This window comes from Poecilia latipinna, unplaced genomic scaffold, assembly GCF_001443285.1.
Source record: "Poecilia latipinna isolate Pla-1442-1.1 unplaced genomic scaffold, P_latipinna-1.0 Scaffold1415, whole genome shotgun sequence".
Taxonomy (NCBI): Eukaryota; Metazoa; Chordata; class Actinopteri; order Cyprinodontiformes; family Poeciliidae; genus Poecilia; species Poecilia latipinna.
The window spans coordinates 109485-119297 of NW_015114031.1; the positions used below are offsets into that span (position 1 = coordinate 109485).

General features: G+C 40.0%; 2 long non-coding RNA genes across 3 annotated transcripts in view; one reads left to right on the top strand and one right to left on the bottom strand.

The window, feature by feature from the left end:
• Positions 1–548: 548 nt before the first annotated feature.
• On the top strand, positions 549–4031 carry LOC106962463 (uncharacterized). Of its 2 annotated transcripts, none has more exons than XR_001427979.1 (5): positions 549–782; positions 1997–2179; positions 2329–2747; positions 2878–3016; positions 3157–4031. It is a non-coding gene; the product is annotated as an uncharacterized LOC106962463 (long non-coding RNA). The 2 variants fall into 2 exon arrangements; XR_001427980.1 differs by having other exon boundaries at positions 1997–2076.
• A 33-nt stretch (positions 4032–4064) lies between these two features.
• Positions 4065–9813, bottom strand: part of LOC106962460 (uncharacterized) — a 17251-nt gene continuing 11502 nt past the window's right edge. The window contains exon 3 of the long non-coding RNA XR_001427977.1: positions 4065–4162. This is a non-coding gene — a long non-coding RNA (uncharacterized LOC106962460). The remainder of the gene's footprint in view (positions 4163–9813) is intronic.

Genomic DNA, 9813 nt, shown 5'->3' on the forward strand with positions numbered 1-9813 from the left:
GATGCTCAGTCTAGTTAGCATAACCACCACTGACGGCAGATAAATCGTTTTCCTTATTGATTGTCAGCACAAAGACCCGCCTCCTGTCTCTGATTGGTTGTTTTTGCTCAGTAGCTATAAATTTTTTTAGGAAGTGGAGTAGGTTGATCTTTTCACAGATTCTGTCTCACATTAAACAAATATGTAAAAGATATATTCTTTATTCTATTAACATTGCAAAATTGTGTCTTTTCCACATCAGCGGCGTACCAACAAAGTTTTTGCGCACGTTTGTGCGTTGTGGCATGGTGTGGGATCAATCATTTTGAACATAAACAAAACAAAGGAGATGATTGTTGATTTCAGGAAAAACAAGGTCAAAGGTCAAACCCTATTTCCATCATGGGAGAAGAAGTGGAGGTGGCTGTGTAACCCAGTGTTAAAAAATGAATAGATGTTGATTTAATATCTTCTTCTATGAGATTAAAAATTATAAATAAATAGATTTCATGTCTTATTCTACAATAAGAGTTAAAAAGTAATAAAGTTAAAAATAAGTTCATAAATATGTTCATAAATATAGATAAAAAGCACTAAAAATCTTTAAAAACTGTTAAATATACCTTTTGTGATTGCTTTTAGTGGCGGATTAAACAACCAATAGCTGGCACAGTCTGATTTCAAATCAGCCAATGAGGTTGATTGTCCCGCCCCTTAAAATACGTTACTGAGATTTTGCTCAGATTGCGTCAGACACGCTTCAGAGCTCAGAGCTGACCGTTGCTGAAGAATCTTGGAAATCGGTAAGAAAAACGATGTTAAAATAGTTACGCCAAGTATACGACTCAGAATAGTAAATTGTTTTTTATTTAATCTCAAAAAGCTTCCGTTGTGAGCGGCTGAAGCCCGGGAAAATCCCCTGTGGCGTCGTGTAGCATCGCAGCATCGGTGCGGCAGTTAGCTCAGTAAATTCACTGAAAATCTCCAGAAACTGATCAAATTTAATAAAACTAAAAATGTATTGTAAGATTTTGTATTATTATGGTGTATGCCCATCATTTCCTGCTATGTAACAATTGCACTTATCTTTCTATTAGCACTAATATTTCAACGGTGCTAATTCATGGTTAATGGCGCTGTAATATGCTTTTCTATTAGCATTACATTTGACAGACACATTGAAAAGACTAAACAAACATTGAAAGAACATTTGACAGACACATTAAAAAGACTGGGTTATTTATTTTATTTAATTTTTTTTTTTCAAAAGCGTGCCATTTTTGTTTATTTGTAAATGTGGATCCACAATATTCACTATATTCTATTCTTATAGACATTGTGTGCGCTTTTCTGTTGTTGCTCACACAAATTCAGAGTCTTCTGATCAGGCCCAACTCCCTTTATACTTGTGTAGTTGTTTGACCATTGTTCAAAGCTCAATGAGGTTCTTCTCCAGTTTGTGGAATCACTGGCGCATTAGTTTATATGTCAGTGATTGATTATTTTGTTATGTTTTTTTAATTTATTTATTTTTTATTGTTCCTGTTCTGTCTGTTTATGGACCATAATTGTGTCTAAATAAAGAGGATTGATTGATTGATTGATTGATTGATTGATTGATTGATGTAGTCATTGAAGTAAATTAACTTACCTGCCATCTACTATTATCAAAAGTATTTGAAGTAACCTTTCTTGTGGGCACATGCGAGGCAGCCACATGCTTAAAGTGGAGGAGCACAGTCTGTTGTAAATGTACTGTCTGCATGTAAATGTGGAAACATATTTTCACAATAGCATCTATTCCTATTCTGTAGGATTTGATTTGACTTATTTGTACATTTCATCTATGCATTCCATATATTTGTGCATTTCATTCATTCTTTTTATGATGTGAAGCACTTTGAAGTGCCTTGTTGCTGAAATGTGCTCCACAAATAGACTTTGATTGTTCAAGCCATTTTTTGATTCATTCTTTGTTTCTTGTTTGTTTGGTTTTATTTTGTTCGTCTTCTTTTAGCCCCATTGTTTTGGTTCCTGGCGGGATTTTTCTCTTCCAGCTAGTAGACATTGGAGCAACACCATGCCTGGATCGCATGAGTAAGTACTTTCTGCATCAGTCTATAGCCCTGTGATGAGGCCTGCTGAGTCGGAGTTGGAATAAAGTGTAGGAAGTTTCAGATTGAACCTTTTTGAACCCAGAGTAATGGCAACTTATTTTTTGTAACACAGCCATACATTTTTATTAATGCATGCCTCTCATGATGTACGTCAGTTTAAAGTCCTTGTCATTTGCTTTTTCTCTTGTGCTTTTTTTCTTTCTCTCTTTCGTTTTGCTGCCATGGACTGCAGAAGAGCCGACCGCCATGTGGTGTGTCGTCCGTTATGCCAGAACCCACAAAAATATATCTGAACTTATCTGGCCAACCAGTGCATGACAGGTGAACCCAAGGCAGCTCGAAAGGAGTAACTTGCTGCAGCCAAGAAGGTGGACACTGAAAGGCCGTCGGTGGGATTACCATCAGCTCTGCAGGTGAAGCCCGGATACCGCAGGCAGGTACGGTCTTCTCCAACGACTCCAGGAGGACGAGTTCATAGTTCTGAACCCGTCAGACGAGGATGAGCTGTCGAGATTGAGGAGCAGCTGCAGCAGTTGCCCACAAGCCTGCCCGCTCCTTCAGGCAGAGGAGCCAATAGTCCCCGCCGTGTAGGAGTCTGTCGTTGTCCCAGTCAGGAAGCAAGGACCAAGAGCAATTGGGAAGCTCGCAGAGGTGAGTCCCTCACAAGCGATGGCAATATTGTCTCTGCAATTACAGGAGAGACAATCCTGTAATTGTCTCTCGCAATCTTTGTTCTCGGCTGTCGTTGTGATGTTTTTGTTGTGCATTTTGTCTGTGACAGCTCCCGGACTCAGCAGGGGGCCCGCAAGTCCATAAAGGAGATGGGACTGTACAAGAAAGCGGCCTCTGACAACCCCCTTCTCCAGCGCTACAAGGCCCACTTAAAAGGCAAATTAAAAATAAGAAACGCCAAACAATAGGTAAATATTCATGGATAACTTTGGCATGACTTGTTTAAGGCTGCTGTGCACAGAGGTTCCCTCTGCTGTGTTCTTTGCCACTGCCTCCAACATTTTGTGTGCGTGTCTGTTGTCTGTGTGCTCACCCCGTCCTACCCCAGATGGCAATCGTGTGTTGATGGGTGAAGTTCCTGGTTCCAGATGCCGCTCAGGTGACGGCGGGCTTTATTAAGACAGAACAGAAGATGGGGGAGTATGTGAAGAAGCTGAAGGTGGCCAAGCTGAGGACGGCCACTGTCAGCCAGGTGTTGTCCAACATGGTGCGTTTCACCGACTTCTTCGCCAAAGGGCAGTGGAGAAGCAAGGAGACTTAGTGTGCGACGCTTTCACCCAGGCACTCAGGTTCACCATCAAGACACTCAGGAACGAGGACAAACGGAGCAAAAGGCAAGCGAGCGAAAAGCTCCAGACTGACGGCTTGATGTCAGTCTGGAGCTTTCTTCTGCAGCCTATCCCCAGATAAAGTAAGGCCCGAGAAACTGAAACCGGAGTTTCTCGCCCTGTCCAGAGTCAAGAGGCTGCTTTGAGAGAGCAGCTATAATTCAGCTGAAAAAAAAACCTTATTTCAAGCACAGATTTTGCCATCTATAAGAAAAGACAGAGCAAACTGGACTTCTAGAGGAAGCTAAGATCCTTCAAGGTTTGCACCAAGATGCTGCAGATCTTCTATAAATCTGTTGCTGAGAGCGTCATTTCTTATGCTGTCATCTGCTTGGGCATCAGCGTCAGAGCCAAGGACCTAAAAAGGCTCGACAGCCTGATAAAGAAGACGGGTTCTGTTCTGGTTCTGTGGAACCTCTGCAGATGATTATGCAAAGAAGGATTTTTCATAAAATCAAGAAAATTACGGACAACCCTGACCATCGTCTTCATGAGACTCTTAGGAAGGCAGAGCATCTTCAGCCAGAGGCTTCTTCAGATTTACTGTAACACAGACTGCTGCAGGAGATCTTTCCTGCCAACAGCCATTACAATCTATAATAACTCTTTGAAGAATCTAAATGAATGAGTTACAACAACATTTAATTTGGGATTAATAAAGTACTTTTGAATTTGTAATGAAAACACAGCTACTGTTGCAGAGGTTCAGACTGTATTTAGAGCAAACTGGCCCTGCCTGTGCATCGAGACGGCCTTCAGAGGGCTCCTGTAATTGAAGAGACAAAGAAAGGAGAGCTGGCAAGGTTTTAACAATCCCACGTCAGCAAGGCTCCATCAGCCGTGAAACAAAAAGAAGCCGGTGATTCATCCGGCAGAAGAAGGGTGGAGAGGTGGGGGGAAGGCAGCAAGGAATTATCCAGAAAGGTCATCCTCAATTTCTGTCCAGAAATGATCTTTTCCCACTATGTAATAAACATTTATCTGAACCCTTTATTGGCTTTATTAGATCTGACAGTTTAGTTAAGCCGTTTCCATCCGCCGCCGCCGCGGGTCGTGACAGTTAACGTTGCGCAGAAAGTTCCATTGCTGAGGTTTGGATTTAGTGTGGGGGGCGGAGGACGGCGGGTCTGGGCCGGGTCTCATTACCACTGTGAAACGAAAGGCTCTGCAGACGTGCTCATCCACATTTAGACGCCCATAAATATCCCTCCAGCGCAGAGCAGACGCCCGAGCAGGCTCGACGTTGTGTTTAATGTGAGCATCTGAATGTCAGCTGAAAGTGAAGCTGTCTGCCTGCTAGAGAACCAAAGAACTTCTACAGGATGTTGGGTTCTGGTCCGTTTGGGCCAGTTTAGTGGAAGTTACCTCTGCAACGTTGAAACTCTGGTCTAGTTTGGGGCTGCAAGGCCTGAACCCAAACCGAACAGTTCTTCTGACACCTTTAACCTCACAAGGTTAAAACATTAGATCTGTCCATATCCTGAACACTTCAAATCACTCCTTAAAACTCATTTTTATTCTTTGGCGTTTACATAACACTGACATTGTAATTGACCTGTCCCGTGTGTCTGTTTAATTTACTGTGTTTTATTTTTGTTTTTATCTGTGATTTTAAGAATATTGTACTGCACTTTGGTGCAGTTAATAGCTATTTTTAAAGTGCTTTATAAATAAATTGGCATTAGCTAAAATGGTGAACAAGGCAACAGTGGTTAGTAAATACCCAAATTATAAAACAAAAACAGATAAAAAGCATAAAATACAGAATACCAACAAAGGTAAAAGTACATGAATACTTTTATAAATAAATTAAAATCTTGGTTTAATTTAACATTGGTTTTTAAAAAGATTTAAAGCTATTCAAGACCTATTATACTCATATTGTACAGATTTGGATAGGTTTATAGGCTACACAAAACATTACAAAAAAAATTTGCACTAGTGAGATTTTAGTCTGGTCATTTTTCTGCCTATTGTGCAATTGTACAATTGTACATCTTTGAAAAGCAGAAGTGGAGCCTCATGCACAACCAACAAGAATGCAGCAAGTGGTTGTAGACAACAAAACACTTTTCCAGCAGCCAATGTACAGCGGATACAGCAGTAAGACCAGCTGATCAAACATGTTGGAGCTCAGCTTTGGCTGCTAGGTGACGGGGTTTTGTGACGCAACAGTGTTTGTTTTTTTTTTTGTTTTTTTTTTCAGAAAAATGCTGAAAACCTTCATGTTTTATAAAGAACCTAAACTTTAAAAGATTTGAGGGAAAATGTCAAGTGGTTTATCAAACATTGGTGCTACTCTTCTTAGCAGATGCACAAAGGTGCTTTTAATTTAGATACACAAAACATTACCTCCTCCAATTAAATAAGAGCTGCATCTTTATTAGACAAGGGCTTCGGTTTCTACAGCAGCCTTTTGCTTCTGGAGCAAAAACCGTCTTCTGAAAATCCCGACCCGCCAACCGTTGATTAGCAGGTTACAAATCCTGTGTAAACTCTGATAAATGTTGCTCTGAGCCTCTCCGCCGTCCCTCCGTAATGACGGCCAATCCCGCCGCTGATGCCTGCATCAGTATGCGGCGATAATGGGGCGCTCGCAGAAGCAGTTGGGGTTGTAAACAACGTCTGTCATGCAGTTTAATAGACTTGAGGGCATCGTAATGGCTTTGTTCCGCGTTCTCGTTCACCGGACCAAACGCACAAAGTAAAAACGCCGGAAGATAATTTTACCTTGGAAATAGATTAAATAAGCCTTTCATCTCTTTGATAGCTCTATGTCTTCAAGGGCACCCCCCACCTCCCCAAGAGCCTGCCTCTATTTCAATCATTTGTGCAGGCAAATGACAAAAGCTCTTTGAAACGTCGTCTTATTTGTCTGTTTGAATGTTTCTGTGTTTACTCAGCTGTCACAGGATGAATTACAGTTAGTCTCTGCCACATTACCCACTCCCCAACTCCACTGATAAGAATGCTACATACAGTATTTTCAATCCCCTTCCCAGTAATGACCAGCTTGTGTTCCTCCTATCCGAGCGAGCGCCTCCTATTTGTGAGATTTACGAGGCCTCCACCCCTTCAACGCGGGGCCGGTCACCTCAGAGTGAGTCGCAGGCATCCCAAGGTTAATTAGGTTGATGGTGCCTTTAAATAGCAGGATCATCACTGCTCCTCTGTGTCGCCTGGCTCTTCACTCCCCCCCTCTGCTCCCCCTGGTTCCCTCTGCCTGATAACAGCGAGACTGCTCATCGTCTGGGCTCCGGTTCAGGAGCTGTCAGCCTCCTTCCTCTAACTTTTTCCTTTTTTTAAAACCCGATCCTGGCTCCCTATGTGGGGTAAGTTAGTGGGAAAGTGAAGTTGTCACTCAGAGACAGAAGAGGTGCGGTGCAGTGTGAGCCGGAGGAGCTAACGGTTTGCCTGCGCCTCGCCTTCAATCCAGACCATCTGTGGCCCCAGCTGGAGTGCCAGCGATGGTCTGGCACTTGTACCGCGCCATATTTACAGATCTAAACACAAATGGCTACTGCCTGATTGTTTCACGATTCATTAGTCAGACAAGCTCGGCTCCCGCGCCAGCCCAGCTGTTACAGAGTAAACCTTTGTCACTTAATAGGGCTGCTTATTGCCTCCCCATCAAACGTATTGATCTGTGGCCTCCTCCTTTAAGGAGAGGTGACTGGGAGCCCCGGGACACAAAGGAGGAGGAGATGGTGACATGATTGAGGTCAAAAGGATGCAGGCAGAGTTTATTAAAACATGACCTACAAATAGAGACGTGCATGAGAGCAGATAAACACCAATAATTGATTTTAAGCAGCTTAGTCATGTCACGTGCAGTGGGTCTGAAAAATAAGCAAAATAGACAATGAGAAATAGTTCAGATTTCCCACCTTTAACTGTATTTCCTGTACAATTCAACTGGAAAATAAATCTGAAGAGGAAAATGTTAAAACAAAAATAAACATTAATGAATATTTGAATTAATCGATTAATGTGCTGTTTAATCAGTGTCTCAATATTAGTTTTAGGTTAAAATACATAAAATATCAAAGGATTATTAGCAACATTTGTCAGTATTTGCCATGGTTCCATATATATAAACTGCAACTAACAATTATTTTAGTAACCAATTATTCTATAATTTTGACAAACAGTCAATTAATGGGTTAAAAATATGTTAGATATCAGATGAGATGCTTATTAAAACAAATTCCACCATCTGGAATGATTCCTTGTAGGGATGCAACCCTTAGTTTGGTAAATTATTATTCTGATGATTAATCATCAATTAAAATTTGGCTGATTCTGCAAATGTTTTATTTAACCACTTAGATAAAAGGTAACCTTAAGATTATCTTATACAATATTAGAAATTCATAAGAAAATGCAAATAAACAATTTCGTTTCATTAATAAACAAGAAAATAAACTTTTATTCTTTAAAATACAGTAACACAGGTATTTTGCATTCGCTTGATCATTTGTAGCAAAGGATGAATTTACAGCTAAAAACATACCATCAATATGTGAAAATCTCAGGCCTTTCTGCTTGATTTAGCATCGATACAGTGTAAGCTGCCATCTTTAATTCAACATTTATATATCCTTTGTACAAAGAATTTACAGTAGATTAGCATACTAATGTGTCAACATATGATGTATTAAAATAAACAGCATGTGACCAAATTTCTAAGAGTTATTTCTAATGTTTGGTTTGAAGCTTCTAGGACGGTACTATAAAGTGATCTCAGCGTTTAGAGACTGCTCCAAAATCAGGAAGCAGAGCATTCTGGGTAAATACAACCAAAACAAACGTGAGTCTAGAGCTAGTGGTAAAATGTCTTGTGGTCTTTTTACAAAGATGAAAGAGAAATCATACACACCATTAAAATCCGATTCCGCTCCATTTTTGTTTAAATTTCATAAAGAAGTGGCACTCAGTGTTTCCTTCAGTGACTCTTGGTGCAGCGCCCCCACAGGTAGAGGTTCACTCTGCATGATATAAAATCAATAGCACCCAATCACCCAAAAATAAAAGCTGTCCTCAAACGTACAAAGCCAGTTCTTAGAAGACAAAAGGAGGAGAGGAAAGAAAACGCCAGGCCTCAGGTCAAGTGATAATCATTGGTTAATCTAAGAGGACGTATTGATTTTGCATTACAGCAACAGACACCAAGGTAATTTACTTATCCGACACTTCAAGAGGAGTTCAGATATTGGCTTTCTGCCATTTTTGATCCTGCTGAAGAGGATTCATGAACGCCATCTAATGCCTCACATTGAGCTTTTTTTAAAGTATGTTTAAATTTGTCACGCCTCCTCTCAGGGGAGAAGAAGCAAGAATGGTTACGGGTTTGCGTGGGCAGGGTCGGAGGGTCAGGTGGAAGCAGATGATGGTGGTGCAAAGAGGGAAATCCCAGTTGGGACTTGGATTTAATATCAACACCGTGACATTTGCGCTGAGCGTGTGCAGGCGCAACATCGCTCTGCAGCCAGCTAATCACGCGAGCACGCTGGACAAAGCACCTCTCAGGACTTTAAAAACCTGATTTAATTAACAGGTTATTAGCTAATTAGTGCATGTTGATTAATGCTCTATTAATTTTGCACAGACCCGGCTGAACTCTCAATGGCTACAATGGATATTAAAGTTGCAAAAGGTGTAATTAGCAGCTCAGGCTCTAGTGGGTTTGCAGCTGTTCAGAGTTACAATGATGTAAAACAAAGTCATTTTTTTATGTTGATCACTTTTTAGTCAACTTTCTGACCCTAATATATGGTGAACAATCTATTTATCCACTCATGTTATACTAATTTACCTAAGTGATACTACAGGCCCATTCAGTAAATTAGAATATAATTGAAAATCTATTATTTTAGGAACTAATTACATGCAAATGAATGTTTGAAAGCCTTTATTTCTGTTAATTATGATGGTTTTTCACTTACAGCTAATAAAATAAAACATTTAAAATTAGAATATTGCATCAGACCAAAAAAAAAACATATTTAATACAGAAATGTAGCCTTAAAAAAGTTTAATACCTGCTTAAAAGTTTTCATTTTTAAAAGGTACTTTTATTCTCGTTAGAATGTATATTGTAATTATTTTTGATTTAACTGATAAAGTACAACTTAAGTAAAAATACTTAATTTTTGAAGGAAAAGTCAAATTAAAACAAATTTTGACTGTTAGAGGTTTTTTAGCACCTTGTATTGTTGGTTAGTTGCAACACATGAGCTGTGCTCCAAATAAGACTTTTGGTTTTTTATTACAAAACAAACAGGAACCAAGTTAAACGTACAGTGCTGCTTGAAAGTTTCTGAACTAGTTGAGTAGTTTAGATTTTTCTTTATTTTTACCATGATTTTCTTATTTTT